The sequence below is a fragment of the Bos javanicus genome, chromosome 24, assembly GCF_032452875.1.
Source record: "Bos javanicus breed banteng chromosome 24, ARS-OSU_banteng_1.0, whole genome shotgun sequence".
NCBI classification, from domain to species: Eukaryota; Metazoa; Chordata; class Mammalia; order Artiodactyla; family Bovidae; genus Bos; species Bos javanicus.
This window is the reverse complement of record NC_083891.1, coordinates 2,100,899-2,117,214: the sequence shown is the minus strand read 5'-3', so window position 1 is coordinate 2,117,214 and position 16,316 is coordinate 2,100,899. Positions and strand designations below refer to the sequence as shown.

At 43.0% G+C, this 16,316-nt stretch overlaps 1 long non-coding RNA gene across 4 annotated transcripts in view; it reads left to right on the top strand.

Moving 5' to 3' along the window:
• Positions 1-14,738: 14,738 nt before the first annotated feature.
• LOC133237445 (uncharacterized) overlaps positions 14,739-16,316 on the top strand; it is a 45,531-nt gene continuing 43,953 nt past the window's right edge. For all 4 annotated transcript variants that reach the window (XR_009733192.1, XR_009733191.1, XR_009733189.1 and 1 more), the window contains exon 1: positions 14,739-15,080. This is a non-coding gene — a long non-coding RNA (uncharacterized LOC133237445). The remainder of the gene's footprint in view (positions 15,081-16,316) is intronic.

The window sequence follows — 16,316 nt, the reverse complement described above, 5'->3', positions numbered from 1 at the left end:
CTTGAGAGTCCCTTAAACTGCAGGGAGATCCAACCAGTCCATCCTAAAGATCAGTCCTGGGTGTTCATTGGAAGGACTGATGTTGAAGCTGAAACTTAAATACTTTGGCCACCATATGAAGAGCTGACTCATTGGAAAAAGACCCTGATGCTGGGAAAGATTGAAGGCAGGAGGAGAAGGGGACGACAGGATAAGATGGTTGGATGGCATCACTGACTTGGTGGACATGAGTTTGAGTAGGTTCTGGGAGCTGGTGATGGACAGGGAAGCCTGCGTGTCCCTGCACGCATGGACTGCTTGCTGCAGTCCATGGGGTCGCAAAGAGTGGAACACGACTCAGTGACTGAACAACAACAATTTGAGACTTTTCACTACCATAGCCTGGTGCTCAGGACAGACCCCCCACCCCGCCTCTGTGCTCCTCTTCCCTTCCCCTGAAAACCCCCTGTTTCTTTCCTGAAGGAAACCCCTTCCCACAGTCAGGACCTGGTTCCCATATCAGCTGGTCATAGGCATCCCCTGTCTCCAGACTGAGCCAGTTATACCATTTGCCATCCCTCAGTAACATTTTAATTTGCTGTTTTAAGGTCTTCATTTGTTCACACATTTTCAAGAAACATTATAATAAATGAGTACAAGAAACTTTATAAAAACATTTTCAGCTTTTGTTATTTAATTTTCTCTCTTCTAGATGGTATGAATCTCTCCAGGGAAGAAAAATCTCAACATATGGATTCTGATTCTGATTTTAGCAGCAGTATAATCTTATGGTTAGAGCTTGGATATTTGAGAGGCTAAATTCAAAGCAAGGTTTGTGTCGTTTGGAAAATTAATAAGCCACTCTAAGCCTGTTCCTTGAGTTTTTCGATCTGAATAATGGGGTTAATAATAACGTATCCTCTAAGCTTCCAGGAGGCTTATGTAATCTGTCTATAAATGACTTACTACTGAGTAATGTTAATAAATGTTAACTATTCATATTAGCATCCCCCGTGTCCAGTGAGGCAACCAATAGGTGTCCATAAGCTGTTACCTTAGGTCAATGGTGTGGAGCTGAGAACTCAGTGAAGAGCTGTGGTCACATAACCCTAGAGTTGATGGTGGGTGATTACTGATGATGAATCAAAGTGCTGAAAGTCTCTTTTACAGTGTTAGGTACATACGGTTCTTGTCATTTTCTGACTTAAAATAGAGGGGACCCAAAAACAAGAAGAAATTAGTGATGAAAGAAAACTGCTGCTGCTGCTGCTGCTGCTAAGTCGATTCAGTTGTGTCCGACTCTGTGCGACCCCATAGACGGCAGGCCACCAGGCTCCCCCGTCCCTGGGATTCTCCAGGCAAGAACACTGGAGTAGGTTGCCATTTCCTTCTCCCAACTAGTTTAGCTTAAAAGGCAGAGCTCTGGTTCACTGGTTATAGGAATCTGATACTGGAGAAAAGTAAGAGCTGAGAAGGAATGGTCCCCTAAATTAGTCCTGAAATTGACACGGAGGTGGGAGGAGTCCAGGGGGAAGACTGGCGTATCTGTAACAATTTAATATTCCAGTACACAAGGCGAACAGCTTACAGCATCGATGCCAGAAAACGTTTGAGGGTGGGATCTGGCCAGATGTACTGTCACCGGGCCTGGGTCCAAGAGCAAGAACCATGCACTGTGAAATTCGGTGATAATCTAGCCAGCCAACCGGATGGCTTGGGGACTCCTTTTCACTCTTAAAAATCTTCAAGGATCTCAAAGTAATTTTGTGCACATAAGTAATATCAAAAGGGACAAAGCTCCTCTAGGTAAATATCATCCACAGAGAAGAGATAAAATAAGATGTTTTTTTGCTCCAAACCGAACAAAAATGTTCAAGTTTACATTAGGTAAAGGGAAACTTTGAACCGACCCTGAGATGGTCTTAGAGAAAAAGAAGTGTCTTTCCTCAAAGAAGTCTGCATTGAACCTATTTTTCTTTTCATTTCTTAAGTGTTGAGACATTGTAAATATTAAATAGACATTTAACATATGCCTTAAAGAATGAGAATTAAAAATGTACATGCATGGATTGAATTGGACTTCCTACCAATGTCAGTGGTAGAAATGTACTAGATGGCTTGCTGTCTAGACAGTGAAGTGACTGACTTAGGAAGGACCACCTTCTGCTTGGGCTTCCCAGGGGGAACTAGTGATAAAAAACCCGCCTGCCAGTGCTGGAGACATGTGACCTGGGTTCGATTCGTGGGTTGGGGAGATCCCCTGGAGGAGGGCATGGCAACCCACTCCAGTATTCTTGCCTCTAGAATCCCATGCACTGATGAGGTTAGAGAGCTGCAGTCCATGGGATTGTAAAGAGTCGGACACAACTGAAGTGACTTAGCGTGCACACACGCGCCTACTGCCTGATGACCCCACACCCATCTAATTGTGTGCTCCTAAAGACAATGTGACTTCCTCCACTGAACTGACGGCACCACGAAAAATAAAGCAGTTGATTCATCTATCACTAAGGAAGTGAAGTCGGTTGCCAGGCATGACTGTGTTGCCATGGGAGCCATGTTTAGAGGCTACCTTGGTTATTAAGTTATATTTCCATCTGCAATTAACACTCGCAGCCACGTCTGACATCAGCTGAAAGGACACTTTGCTTCTGACCAGGATCATGTTCATGTGCTGTATTCACTTTTCCCTCCTTCTTCTCAATGTGGGGCTCCTTGCTGATTAAAAACAATAGTTGTTAACTGAACTTTTAAGCTATTTCCTTGTCCAAAAAGCATGCTTTTTATATTACTTCTCCTAAACACTAGAGCTTCTAAAATCTTATCTCTTCTCGACAAATTCTTTGACTTTGCTTCCATGAGGGTCTTCCAATTTTGAACTGAATGAGAATGGTAAGACATTGAAACACACACCCGTGAAAGTGTCTTGTGTTTGTAGTTCCGGTCCACACAGTCCTAAACATTCAAAGGCTGTTTTCCAAATGATTAAGTGTTTGGAGTGGGCTATGGCTGGCTGGACTTTTCCATTCACTGGAAAGAGACATTGCTATGGAAAAGGGCCTGGAGAGCAGGCTGAGGCTGGGGGCTCTGTCCTGCCAAGAGAAGGATGGAGCAGGGATGCCACACCTTAGAGCTCAGGGGTGGGAAGGTCGCTTTTGGTTACCATATTTCAGAAAATGCTTAGAACAGCTTGAGAATGGAGCTAGGATTCACTGGTGGTAAATCTATTTTATCTGCCTTGAAGGAAAAACCAGAGAGAACGATGATGTAGGAGACACTTAGGGGGCAGATGAAATACCACCAAGTGAATAAGCTCGCTTCCTCCATTTCTGGTGGCAGACAGGAACGTTCCCTGCAGTGGAGTTTTCTGTATGACTTCAGTTGTTTTGTTTTTTGTTTTTTGTTGAGGGGTGGGGTGGGGAAGATAACAGCTCTAACTGGGTCTTCCCAGGCGGCTCAGTGCCAATGCAGAAGACTCAGGTTCAATTCCTGGGTCAGGAAGATTCCCTGGAGAAGGAAATGGCAACCAGCTCCAGTATTCTTGCCTGAGAAATCCCGTGAACATGGGAGCCTGCAAGTCCATGGGGTCACAAAGAGTCGAACAAGACTTAGCAACTAAATGACAACAGGGCTCTAATTACACCAGCAGTTGTAGGACTCTCCCCTGACTCCGGAATGCAAATCTCCCCCTTTCCTGGTTATAAACCAGGAAGCTGGGGCTGCTCTCATTCAGTGCTACCCACGTTCATTACCAATTGTCTTTAACATGGAGTATGGAGACTCCCTGTAATGGGATCATTGTACTGCCAAGTAAATGATAATTCTGACAACTCAATAAAAGCTTTTCTCAAGTTCCATATCTTGCAGAAGGTGAGAGGAAGTCACTGATCTGTGCAGAAAAAGCTCTAAAGATTTATCACACGTTGTCAGACGCTGTTGAGAACCCACCGCAACAGCCCTCAGGCAAACTGAAAGTTTCTCAAGATTACAGCAATATTTATAGAGCAGCAAAACAAACATTTCAGGTACTGAAATGCAAAGATATGTTGTTGCTCTGACTCAAATACTGAATTCACTTGAGAAGATTGTTTTCTGTGCTGTAAACATGCCACCATTCTTTGGGCTGACTTTTATAAAGGATGCGGTAAATGTCACACAGAGGTAACTGAAGTGGGAAATGGTAAGAAAATTCAGAAAAACAGGATATTGTTTTCCTGGTTTGATTCTTTAAAAAGACTGGTGGCGTTCACTCTTTCGGGCTTTTTAGTACCCTTTCTGCTCTTCAATTATGTTACGTTTTCTAGGAATGATTTAGGTTCACCTTGATTCATTTTACACTCATCAAAGTATCTCAGAGTCGTTCTTAGAGAGGCTTTTTATCCTTTTTCTTTTTAAAAATTTATTTATTTTTAATCGAAGAATAATTGTTTTACAGTATTGTGCCCTCAATCTTTCCCAGCATCAGGTAGCCAAAGTATTGGAGCTTCAGCTTCAGCATTAGTCCTTCCAATGAATATTCAGGATTCATTTCCTTTAGGATTGACTGGTTTGATCTCCCTGCAGTCTAAGGGGCTCTCAAGAGTCTTCAACACCACAGTCCCTTAGCCTTGGGTTTGAAATTTCATTGAGATGTTTTTCAGCTGCATTAGTCTCCCAGGGCTGCAAAAACAAATTACCATAAATCTGATGGCTAGAAAATCAGAAAATTTATTTCTTCACTGTTTTGAAGGTCATAAGTGCAAAATCCAGGAGGTGGCAGGGCTGTGTGCCTTCGGAGGGTTCCGGAGGGTCCCTCCTGCCTCTCCAGCTTCTGTTATCTTCATCTCTTGGCTTGTGATTGTGAAATTCCACTCTCTGCCTCCGTGCTCACATGGCTTCTCCTCCTCTGCTTGTCCCTCTGTGTCCTTTCCTACTCTTGTCAGTGAATTTAGGGCCACCCTGAATGGAGGATGGTTTCCTCCTGAGATCTTTAACTGATTACATATGCAAAGACCCTACTTCTAAATATGGTCACATTCTGAGGTTCTGGGTGGACGTGAACATTCAACCCAGCACACTATCCTGTTCAATAAGCTGGTGTTTCTTGTTTCCTTGATCCTTTTCTTTTCTTACTTTTAAGAACATTGACAGTTCTTTTTTAGTTAAGCCACCTAGACTCTGGATTTTCCCTGGTGGCTCAGATGGTAAAGAATCTGCCTGTCAATGCTGGAGACCTGGGTTCGATCCCTGGGTAGGGAAGATCCCCTGGAGAAGGAAATGGGATCCCTGCATGGAGAATCCCATGCACAGAGGAGCTTGGCAGCCTACAGTCCCTGGGGTCACAAAGAGTCAGACATGACTGAGTGACTAACACTGTCACTTAGAAATCTATATCCATCCATGGCCACAGCATGCACAGCTAACAACCCCAGAACTCATTTGGAAATCACTCTGGGGGCTGTTTTTGGGGATTACAGATAAGCACACAAATTCAAGAAGAAATCCCTGTGATGTCTTTCCATGGTTTCTGAAGGACATTCAAAACCAAAATAAAAGAGGAGTAAAATTCAATGAGCCGAGCTAACACTCCCGGCACCAAATCTTCAAGGATGGTGTGTCATGACCGCTTGCAGCATATGTGGGACGCTACTTAAAGTTTGAAGTCTCTGCTACTTAAAGTTTGCAACTAGGATGTTTAAAAAGTTTAAGTTCTTTCAACTATGATACCTAGCTCAGTAACTAGTAAAAGCAGCAAATAATTATTCTTCTTTCTAGTGTTCTAAGGTCTATATGGGAAAAGTTTAGTATTTCCCCTTAAATACATTCTAATTTTGACTAATCTTTTACTCAATTCCAAGACCTCTTTACTTTCCTACTTTCCAAGTGGATGAACCACTCAGGTGGAGAAACAGGTGATCTGGACTCATTCACTGGTCAGATGATGACTTTGATGCTTGTTTCTGGCACTGAGCATATTTGAGAATTATCTTGGTGAACTGAGTCCTTTGGCAAGATAAACAAAGTGCCAGCTGCTGTTTGAATGGAGTAAAATCCTTCATGTTTTGACAATAGAATGTTATCTGTCCTAAAGGGTTTCTTACACACAAGTAAGTGATGTTTGCCTGAAAAAGAAAGCAGACCAAATGAATACCTTTAAAATGCTTAATCAATGTTTTAGGACTTCTCTACATAAATTATTAACCAAAGCAAAGTAATTCAGAGGTATTCTAATTATCTCAAGCTAATTATAGAACAATGTTCTAAATTAATATTTCCCTATTGTCAGATAGCAGCAAAGGTCAGTTCAGAAGGTTACAATCTACTGTTAAACATGGGGACATCTCTCTATTACTATCTCACTGTGGGAATTTAGTCATGATTAGTGACCATTATTTCCCATTGCAATGGCACGAGATCACAAAGAGCAGAAGGCTCAGTGTCAAAAGTCTTCTGTATATTGATGACAGGTCATTCAGTATCCCCGCGCCTCAGACTGGCCCAGCCTATGGTCACGTTGCTTCTGCCTGTGTGTTTTGTCTTTTGACATCAAGTTGTATGAGTTATTCGTGCATTTTGGAGACTAATCCCTTGTCGATCATATCATTTGCAAGTGCCTTCTTCCATTCTGGAGGCTGTCTTTTCATTTTTTTATGGTTTCTTTTGCTGTGCAAAAACCTTTACGTTTAATGAGTTTCCCTCTGTGTTTTTATTTCCATTAGGAGACAAATCTGAAAAGCGGGTTGTGCTGATTTGCATTCTGGCCAGTGGTGTGTGTTCATATTTGCTAAGAGAATTCAGGGTCGTATTTGGTTTTAACTCTTAGCAGTCTGACATATGAGAAATGGGTCTCTGTTGCTGTGATGTGTGTTCCCTAGTGAAGATGCTCAACCTCGATCGTAGTTCTTCAGCATCCTTGGGTTACTCTTCTCCTCCTGGGAAGCTTTAAGTGGCTGTGTTTAACAGCTCCGTGACTCAGGCCTTCTTAGGAGCGCCCCCACCTGTTCTAACCTAACAGGGTTAGGTTAGAGACCCTAACCTAACCTTAGACCCTAACAGCGTCTCCTGGCACACAGGGTGCTGCCCTTGGTCCCAGGCTACCTCATCCGCAGGGAGTGCCCTGGAACAGCCACATAATGTTCAGGCGCGCAGTTCGGATTGCTGTGATCTCAGCAAACAACTTTGAAAAAAGCAAGGAGCGTTTATCAAACCAAATGCACATTAACTTCTTAAAGCTATATTACATGCATTCATCTATGAAAGAGAGTCTGTAATTACTACCAATAGCAGACTTGAGGGAAAAAACCTTTTAAGACAGTGACAAAAATATTTTACTTAGCTATTGTATTAGTTTGGTTTTTAGGTCACGTTGAATTGGGAGACAGAGAAAGGGAGCAAGTGAAACAGAAGAACTCTGAAGAAGATGGTCTTCTAAAATGATGCAGTGAGTCAGTTAGAATTACCAGTGTGGAAAATTGTAGGAAAAGCATGGGAATAAAGAGGTAACTTTTGTAGCAGACACTGTTAGGCTAGTAGATGAATATAGCACTCCAGTTTTAATCTGACTGTGAACAATACAAACTAATGAGCTCTGTTTTTACTGTTTTCTGTAATTTTTTAAGGAAGACTAAAGAGAAAAACACAGGCAACAAATAACCAGAAACAAAAATTGTACCCATGGATGTGAAGCATTCATAATGTGAGCAACAATAAAGAGAAATGAAATGATGATTTGAACTTTCACTGTGGGTCAACTAATATTGCAGTGCATTCATTGTTCTAAACCACCGAGTTTTAAGAGGGATACAAGTACACACTTCAAAGAAAGTAGAATCCACAATTTAGCCTTAAGAACTTACACATTACAAAGAGAAATGGAGTGGAGAAATGGGCCATATGTGACTTTTTTTGTAATGAAGTATCAACTGAAAAAACAATAGTCATAACCTAGAAGTTGAGAGTTATGTTTTACTTGGTGGGAATTTTTAGGGCGTCCCTAAAAATTGGCTCAGCTGGTAAAGAATGGTGGCTTAGATGGTAAAGAGTCTGCCTGCCAATCGAGGAGACCCGGGGTTTGATCCCTGGGTTGGGAAGATTCCCTGGAGAAGGGAATGGCTCCTCACTCCAGGATTCTTGCCTTGAGAATTCCATGAACAAAGGAGCCTGGTGGGCCACAGTCCATGGGTCGCAATGAGTCGGCTATGATTGAGTGACTAATACTTTGACTAACTTCTTTTCGGGCTTCAAGCCTGGGAGGCAGCATCTCAAGTAGCTGGAGAGAACTGTTCCAAGAATTCGAGGGGAGGAGTCAGGTTGTATAGAAGTTTTACAACAAAGGGCAGGTAATTGAAAGACTATTGTTAATTAAAGAAAAGTAGATATCCCAAGTTAAGGAATTTGGAGCTTTTCTGTGTATGGGAAGCTGCAAGCTCTGTGCTCACTGAAACCATTCCTTTCATAAGCACTTCAGCTACCTGGGGCCCAACCCGTATTTTTCACACCCTCTCCCCCACACCAGCTCCTCAGTGCTCCCCCTGGGGAGTGGAAGCCGCCAGAGAGCAGGCAGTGTTCTTCCTGGACGCCCTCCTGGCTCAGAGTTCACACTGGAGGGCTGGATGAACCGCTCACGGCGATGCCATCTCTGTTTGTTAATATGGCAGGAAATTCTCCATTTTTCAGATAGAATAAGGAGTGATGAATAGATGGCAACTGTTAATTTCCCTACTAAGTTATCAAAATGTTAGTGCTAGGTTGCCCCTAATCTTTGAATAAATTATGAAATGAATGATACTCTGGGGCAAAATGTTTGGTTTCTTCTTGAGAGTGATTAAAGGGGAACTTCATCTGAAGTTTATTAGTTACAAAACAAATTTAATTTGTGTCTTACATATTGTGGGAGAGGGCAAATGGGGATAATTTAGGGCAAAGAGTAGGCATTTGAGCTAGCCAGTGAGCCATGCTCCTGAATGCATAAGTGGGGCTGTTAGTGGAAAATGTTTATAGCTTTGCACTTTGCAAAGTGGAATGGAATCCGGCAGCCCAATGATGCTGGCGGCAGGGTTCAAAGACCCTACAGCATGGCTGGCTGGAAAGCTGAGTGGGAAAAAGTTTCAGTTCAGTTCAGTCCCTCAGTCGTGTCCGACTCTGCGACCCCATGAATCGCAGCACGCCAGGCCTCCCTGTCCATCACCAACTCCCGGAGTCCACCCAAACCCATGTCCATCGAGTCGGTGATGCCATCCAACCATCTCATCCTCTGTGGTCCCCTTCCCCTCCTGCTCTCAATCTTTCCCAGCATCAGGGTCTTTTAAAATGAGTCAGCTTTTCATATCAGGTAGCCAAAGTACTGGAGTTTCAGCTTCAATATCAGTCCTTCCAATGAACACCCAAGACTGATCTCCTTTAGGATGGACTGGTTGGATCTCCTTGCAGTCCAAGGGACTCTCAAGAGTCTTCTCCAACACCACAGTTCAAAAGCATCAATTCTTCAGTGCTCAGCCTTCTTCACAGTCCAACTCTCATATCCATACATGACCACTGGAAAAACCATAGCCTTGACTAGATGAACCTTTGTTGGCAAAGTAATGTCTCTGCTTTTTAACACACTGTCTAGGTTGGTCATAATTTTCCTGTGGGAAAAGAAATAAGGAGGAAGTAACGTCAGCCAGGAGACACCCAGATAAGATGTTCATGGAGTGGTGTAGGGGGCAGAGCCAGGCTTCCCCGTTTGCCCAGCAGTAAAGAATCTGCCTGCAATGCAGGAGCTGTGGGAGACATGGGTTCTATCCCTGGGTCAACAAGATCTCCTGAAGAAGGGCGTGGCTACCCACTCCAGTGTTCATGCATGGAGAGTCATGTAGACAGAGAGTTGGGCTTGACTAAGCATGGCTGTTTCCAAAGGGTGGAGCCAAAGGCTCAGGGTTTCTGTGGGGAGAGGCAAGCTCACTGCTGGCAGTGAGGTGGGGAGGGTGAAGAGGCCAGGGCACTGCTTCCACAGACCGCCTCAGCCCCAGGCTCATGCCGGTCACAGGGACAGGGACACTCAGCTCAGATATTTCTGAAAACCTCTTGTCACTTCCTTCACATCAGCTCTGGTGAAGATACAGATGTATCACAGATGACTAATGTCCTGGATAAACGTATTCATTCAGAATAAGCTGACTCATTTCAGAATCACACACTCTACCTTGCTGTTGCTCTGGACTGAACGATTCCCAGCAAAATTGTTTGTTAAAATTCCAACCCCCAAGGTGACAGAATGAGGGAAGGGGACTGTTGGAAGGTGATAGGTCATGAGGCACTCACAAATGAGGCTCCTGCCCTTATGATGAGATGAGCTCATGGTGAGCCATAAAGAAGGCCGAGTGTGGAAGAATTTATACTTTCGAACTGTGATACTGGATAAGACTCTTGAGAGTCCCTTGGAGACTCCAGGGAGATCTCCAGGGAGATCCAACCAGTCCATCCTAAAGGAAATCAACCCCTGAATACGCACTGAAAGGACTAATGCTGAAGCTGAAGATCCAATACTTTGACCACCTGATTCAAAGAGCCAATTCTTTGGAAAAGACCCTGTTGCTGGGAAAGTTTGAAGGCATCACTGACTCAATAGACATGAGTTTGAGGAAACTCTGGGAGATAGTGAAGGATAGGGAAGTCTGGCGTGCTGCAGTCCATGGGGTCGCCAAGAGTCAGACACGACTGGCGACTGAACAACGACAATATGATGAGAAGCAGTGGCAGTGTCTTCCTTCAGGGAAAGGGAGCTGAGTCTTCCAGGTACACCTCACATCCTGATCCCAGTCCCACACAAGAATGAGGAGTGGTTATCATGTTCTTAGACTGATTTTCTCTTTCTGGAAAGACTTCCTTGTGGAGGAAGGATGAGTGACTTAAATCTTTAGAGGTTGTCTTCACTTCAAAGTTCAGTTCAGTTCGGTCCAGTCACTCAGTCGTGTCTGACTCTTTGAGACCCCATGGACTGCAACACACCAGGCCTCCCTGTCCATCACCAGCTCCTGGAGTTTACTAAAACTCATGTCCATTCAGTTGATAATGCCATACAACCATCTCATCCTCTGTTGTCCCCTTCTCCTCCTGCCTTCAAACTTTTCCAACATCAGGGTCTTTTCCAATGAATCAGTTCTTCACATCAGGTGGCCAAAGTATTGGAGTTTCAGCTTCAACATCAGTCCTTCTGATGAATATCCAGGACTGATTTCCTTTAGGATGGACTGGTTGGATCTCCTTGCAGTCCAAGGGACTCCCAGAGTCTTCACCAACACCACAATTCAAAAGCATCAATTCTTCGGCGCTCAGCTTTCTTTATAGTCCAACTCTCACATCCATATAGGATCACTGGAAAAACCACAGCCTTGACTAGGTGGACCACTGTTGGCAAAGTAATGTCTCTGCTTTTGAATATGCTGTCCAGGTTGGTCATAGCTTTTCTTCCAAGGAGTAATCGTCTTTTAATTTCATGGCTGCAATCACCATCTACAGTAATTTTGGAGCCCCCCAAAATAAAGCCTGCCACTGTTTCCACTGTTTCCCCATCTATTTGCCATGAAGTGATGGGACCAGATGCCATGATCTTCGTTTTCTGAATGTTGAGCTTTAAGCCAACTTTTTCACTCTCCTCTTTCACTTTCATCAAGAGGCTCTTTAGTTTTTTGCTTTCTGCCATAAGGGTGGTGTCATCGGCATAACTGAAGTTATTGATATTTCTCCCGGCAATCTTGATTCCAGCTTGTGCTTCATCCAGCCCAGCGTTTCTCATGATGTACTCTGCATATAAGTTAAATAAACAAGGTGACAATATACAGCCTTGACATACTCCTTTCCCGATTTGGAACCAGTCTGTTGTTCCATGTCCAGTTCTAACAGTTGCTTCTTGACCTGCATTCAGATTTCTCAAGAGGCAGGTCAGATGGTCTGGTATTCCCATCTCTTTCAGAATTTTCCACAGTTTGTTGTGATCCACACAATCAAAGGCTTTGGCATAATCAATAAAGCAGAAATAGATGTTTTTCTGGAACTCTCTTGCTTTCTCGATGATCCAGCAGATGTTGGCAATTTGATCTCTGGTTCCTCTGCCTTTTGTAAAACCAGCTTCAGCATCTGGAAGTTCACAGTTCACGTACTGTTGAAGCCTGGCTTGGAGAATTTATAGCATTACTTTACTAGCGTGTGAGATGAGTGTAATTCTGCAGTAGTTTGAGCATTTTTTGGCATTGCCTTTCTTTAGGATTGGAATTAAAACTGACCTTTCCCAGTCCTGTGACCACTGCTGAGTTTTCCAAATTTGCTGGCATATTGAGTGCAGCACTTTCACAGCATCATCTTTCAGCATTTGAAATAGCTCAACTGGAATTCCATCACCTCCACTAGCTTTGTTTGTAGTGATGCTTCCTAAGGCCCACTTGGCTTCACATTCCAGGATGTCTGACTCTAGGTGAGTGATCACACCATCGTGATTATCTGGGTTGTGAAGATCTTTTTTGTACAGTTCTTCTGTGTAGTCTTGCTACCTCTTCTTAATATCTTCGGCTCCTGTTAGGTCCATAGTATTTCTGCCCTTTATCGAGCCCATCTTTGCATGAAATGTTTCCTTGGTATCTCTAATTTTCTTGAAGAGACCTCTAGTCTTTCCCATTCTGTTGTTTTCCTCTATTTCTTTGCATTGATTGCTGAGGAAGGCTTTCTTATCTCTCCTTGCTATTCTTTGGAACTCTGCATTCAAATGGGTATATCTTTCCTTTTCTTCTTTGGTTTTGGCTTCTCTTCTTTTCACAGCTATTTGTAAGGCCTCCTCAGACAGCCATTTTGCTTTTTTGCCTTTCTTTTTCTTGGGGATGTTCTTGCTTCCTGTCTCCTGTACAATGTCAGGAACCTCCATCCATCATTCATCAGGCACTCTTTCAGATCTAGTCTCTTAAATCTATTTCTCACTTTCACTGTATAATTGTAAGGGATTTGATTTAGGTCATACCTGAATGGTCTAGTGGTTTTCCCCACTTTCTTCAATTTAAGTCTGAATTTGGCAATAAGGAGTTGATGATCTGAGCCACAGTCAGCTCCTGGTCTTGTTTTTGCTGACTGTATAGAGTTTCTCCATCTTTGGCTGCAAAGAATATAATCAATCTGATTTCAGTGTTGACCGTCTGCTGATGTCCATGTGTAGAGTCTTCTCTTGTGTTGTTGAAAGAAGGTGTTTGTTATGATCAGTATGGTCTCTTGGCAAAGTTTTATTAGCCTTTGCCCTGCTTCATTCTGTACTCCAAGGCCAAATTTGCCTGTTACTTCAGGTATCTCTTGACTTCCTACTTTTGCATTCCAGTCCCCTATAATGAAAAGGACATCTTTTTTGGGTGTTAGTTCTAGAAGTTCTTGTAGGTCCTCATAGAACCATTCAACTTTAGCTTCTTCAGCATTACTTGTTGGGGCATAGACTTGGATTACTGTGATATTGAATGGTTTGCTTGGAAATGAACAGAGATCATTTTGTCATTTTTGAGACTGCACCCAAGTACTGCACTTCAGACTCTTTTGTTGACCATGATGGCTACTGCATTTCTGCTAAGGGATTCTTGCCCACAGTAGTAGATATAATGGTTATCTAAGTTAAATTCACCCATTCAGTCCATTTTAGTTCGCTGATTCCTAAAACGATGTTCACTCTTGCCATCATCTGTTTGACCACTTTCAATTTGCCTTGATTCATGGACCTGACATTCCAGGTTCCTATGCAATATTGCTCTTTACAGCATCGGGCCTTGCTTCTATCACCAGTCACATCCACAGCTGGGTGTTGTGTTTACTTTGGCTCCATCTCTTCATTCTTTCTGGGGTTATTGTCCACCGATCTCCAGTAGCATACTGGGCACCTACCGGCCTTGGGAGGTCATCTTTCAGTGTCCTATTTTTTTGCCTTTTCATGAGGCAAACTGCTCACGGGGTTCTCAAGGGAAGAATACTGAAGTGGTTTGCCATTCCCTTCTCCAGAGGACCACATTCACTTCAAAAGACCTCAGTAAACACCCTACATTTCTTCACTGTGTCTGCAAACAAATGCATGCCCCGGAGGGAAAACACCCTGGAATGTTGCGCATGGCAGGAATAAAGCTCCAAAGGAACACTGAGGTCCCCGTCACTAAGGTCCTTTAGGACAGACCTGAAGTGAGCCGGCAGACAGTCTGTCATCACCCTGCAGAATTCACCCTGAATGATTTTGCATTGTCTCACCTACTCTCTGCTTATGAAACAGAGGTGCTACAGAGTGTTCTTAGCATCTTGGTCATTTCCGCGGGGGAATGTCACTAGCTTTGCAGCCTCTGTTGGAAAGGTTCCCTAGTTGACTCATCTAAAGTAAGATGTAAACAGAGCACTTAGTAAAATTATATGAGCCTTGGAGTTCATATACTTTGAAAGTAATTTAGTATTTAATCATCTGAGTGCTTATAGAAAACTTAAAACTACTTTTAACTTTTCTCATTGCTGACTAAAGCTGCTGTAGAAAACATTTTTTTTTTTAGGTTAAAGATGCCCTTTATCTTTGATTTTTATGAAGTTTGAGTTAAGAAAGAATGAAAGTGAAAGTGCTGGTTGCTCAGTCATGTCCAACTCTGTGGCCCCATGGGCTGTAGCCCGCCAGGCTCCTCTGTCCATGGGATTTCCCGGGCAAGAATACTGGAGTGGTTGCCATTTCCTTCTCCAGGGGGTCTTCCCGACCCGGGGCTCAGAGTGGTCGGTAGATGGTTTCCAGGGCACAGGAGAGATGAAGAGCCCAGAGACCGATCAGTGGAACGAGAGGCTCCAGAGATGAATCAGTTCATCCGTGCCTCTTCTGTTCCCTAGGAACACAGCAAACTGGACTCAACCAACCCCCTCGCCAACCTTCCTGTGCCAGTCCCTCCCTGAGCCTCATAACCTGGTGATTATGATCTCATAACCGCCTAGTAGGCCTACAGTACATGGAAGTAAGGCAGGGGCCCCTAATAACCAAACAGACCCTAAACGAAGCCAGAATGGAGATCTTTCCATGAATAGATACTTCCTTTATTTGACATCAACTTTGTCCAGTTTGGGATGATGGCTTTCCTGAAATTAGATTGTGATGATATTCTGTAAGTATAATTCCTTTTAAATATGCTACAACCCATAGAATCAAACACTTTAAATGAACAAGCATTATAGTATGTTAATTATATCTCAATAATGCTATTTTAAGAGGTATAAGTTCAAAATTTGCCCTTTCACCCTATGAGGACACCGCTGCTGTATGCAGGGGAAATTTCTTTTTCATGGGATCTTAAGAAAATGTGTTATGATAAAATAGAAATGCTACTTTCTTTTTTTTAAATGATAATTTTCAACCATCTTTGTGATACCATAAAACAATAGTTCTTGAGAATTTTCTTCCGTAGTCAGTATGTCTGATTTTCTTGTAGCTTTTGGAAAGTTTCTGAAAGACTGTGCATGTTCAATGATCCATCTATAATGAGCACTTTGTGACATAGCACAGCAATTCCCTTCTATCTAATGAGATGCGCGTCTACCCAAGGGGCTCCTCGGTTTCCCTTCTTCTCCAATCCAGCCAGTTGCTCAGATTGACTTATTGGTTCTGTTCATTTAGCAGAACACATTTTCAGAATCTTCATTTTTAAAAGACTGATGTGTTGTGGTTTATTTGGGGCTCCTTTCAGGTGCAACTCTGGTTTTTCTGATGCTAAATAGAAAATTGTAGCTACCACCCAGAACTCTGAAATATCACAAATTCCCATTAGCAATTTTTGATAAGGATAATGCATTTCAGAGAGAAATATTTTACACTTTATTTTTCCTCTCACCCATATCATGTCAACACTTGAAAAAATATATATTTCAAAACACACTCAGAGTTTGAAGCATTACTGTTCCTGATCACAATGGTGATCTCAGGCAAAGAGATTGGCTGAGCTCCAGAATGAAAGGCCACTCTCGGCAGAGAAAGACACTCCAGACAGAGAGGCCTCTTCAAAGTGGAGCTCCCCACGGCCTCCTGCAGGACAGCTGCACACCCAAGGGGCTTCGAGAAACAGCTGTTAAGTGGTGACTGCCTGGCCCACCTTCAAAGGAAGGTTGCTAGCAATCACTTGTGTAGACGGAGATTTCTTTCCTTGCACATGTGAGCATATATTGTATGTAAGTGTACTCTTGATGCACGAATTGTTACATTCACACACAATGCATATCCACATTTCATGCAGTTTTTTATGAACATTCTCAAAAAGACAAACTCACTTACCCAACTCTTAAGTACTCTTAGAATTTTTTCCAGTGGACTCTTACATTCTGAGGATCTCTTCTTTGGAATAATTGTT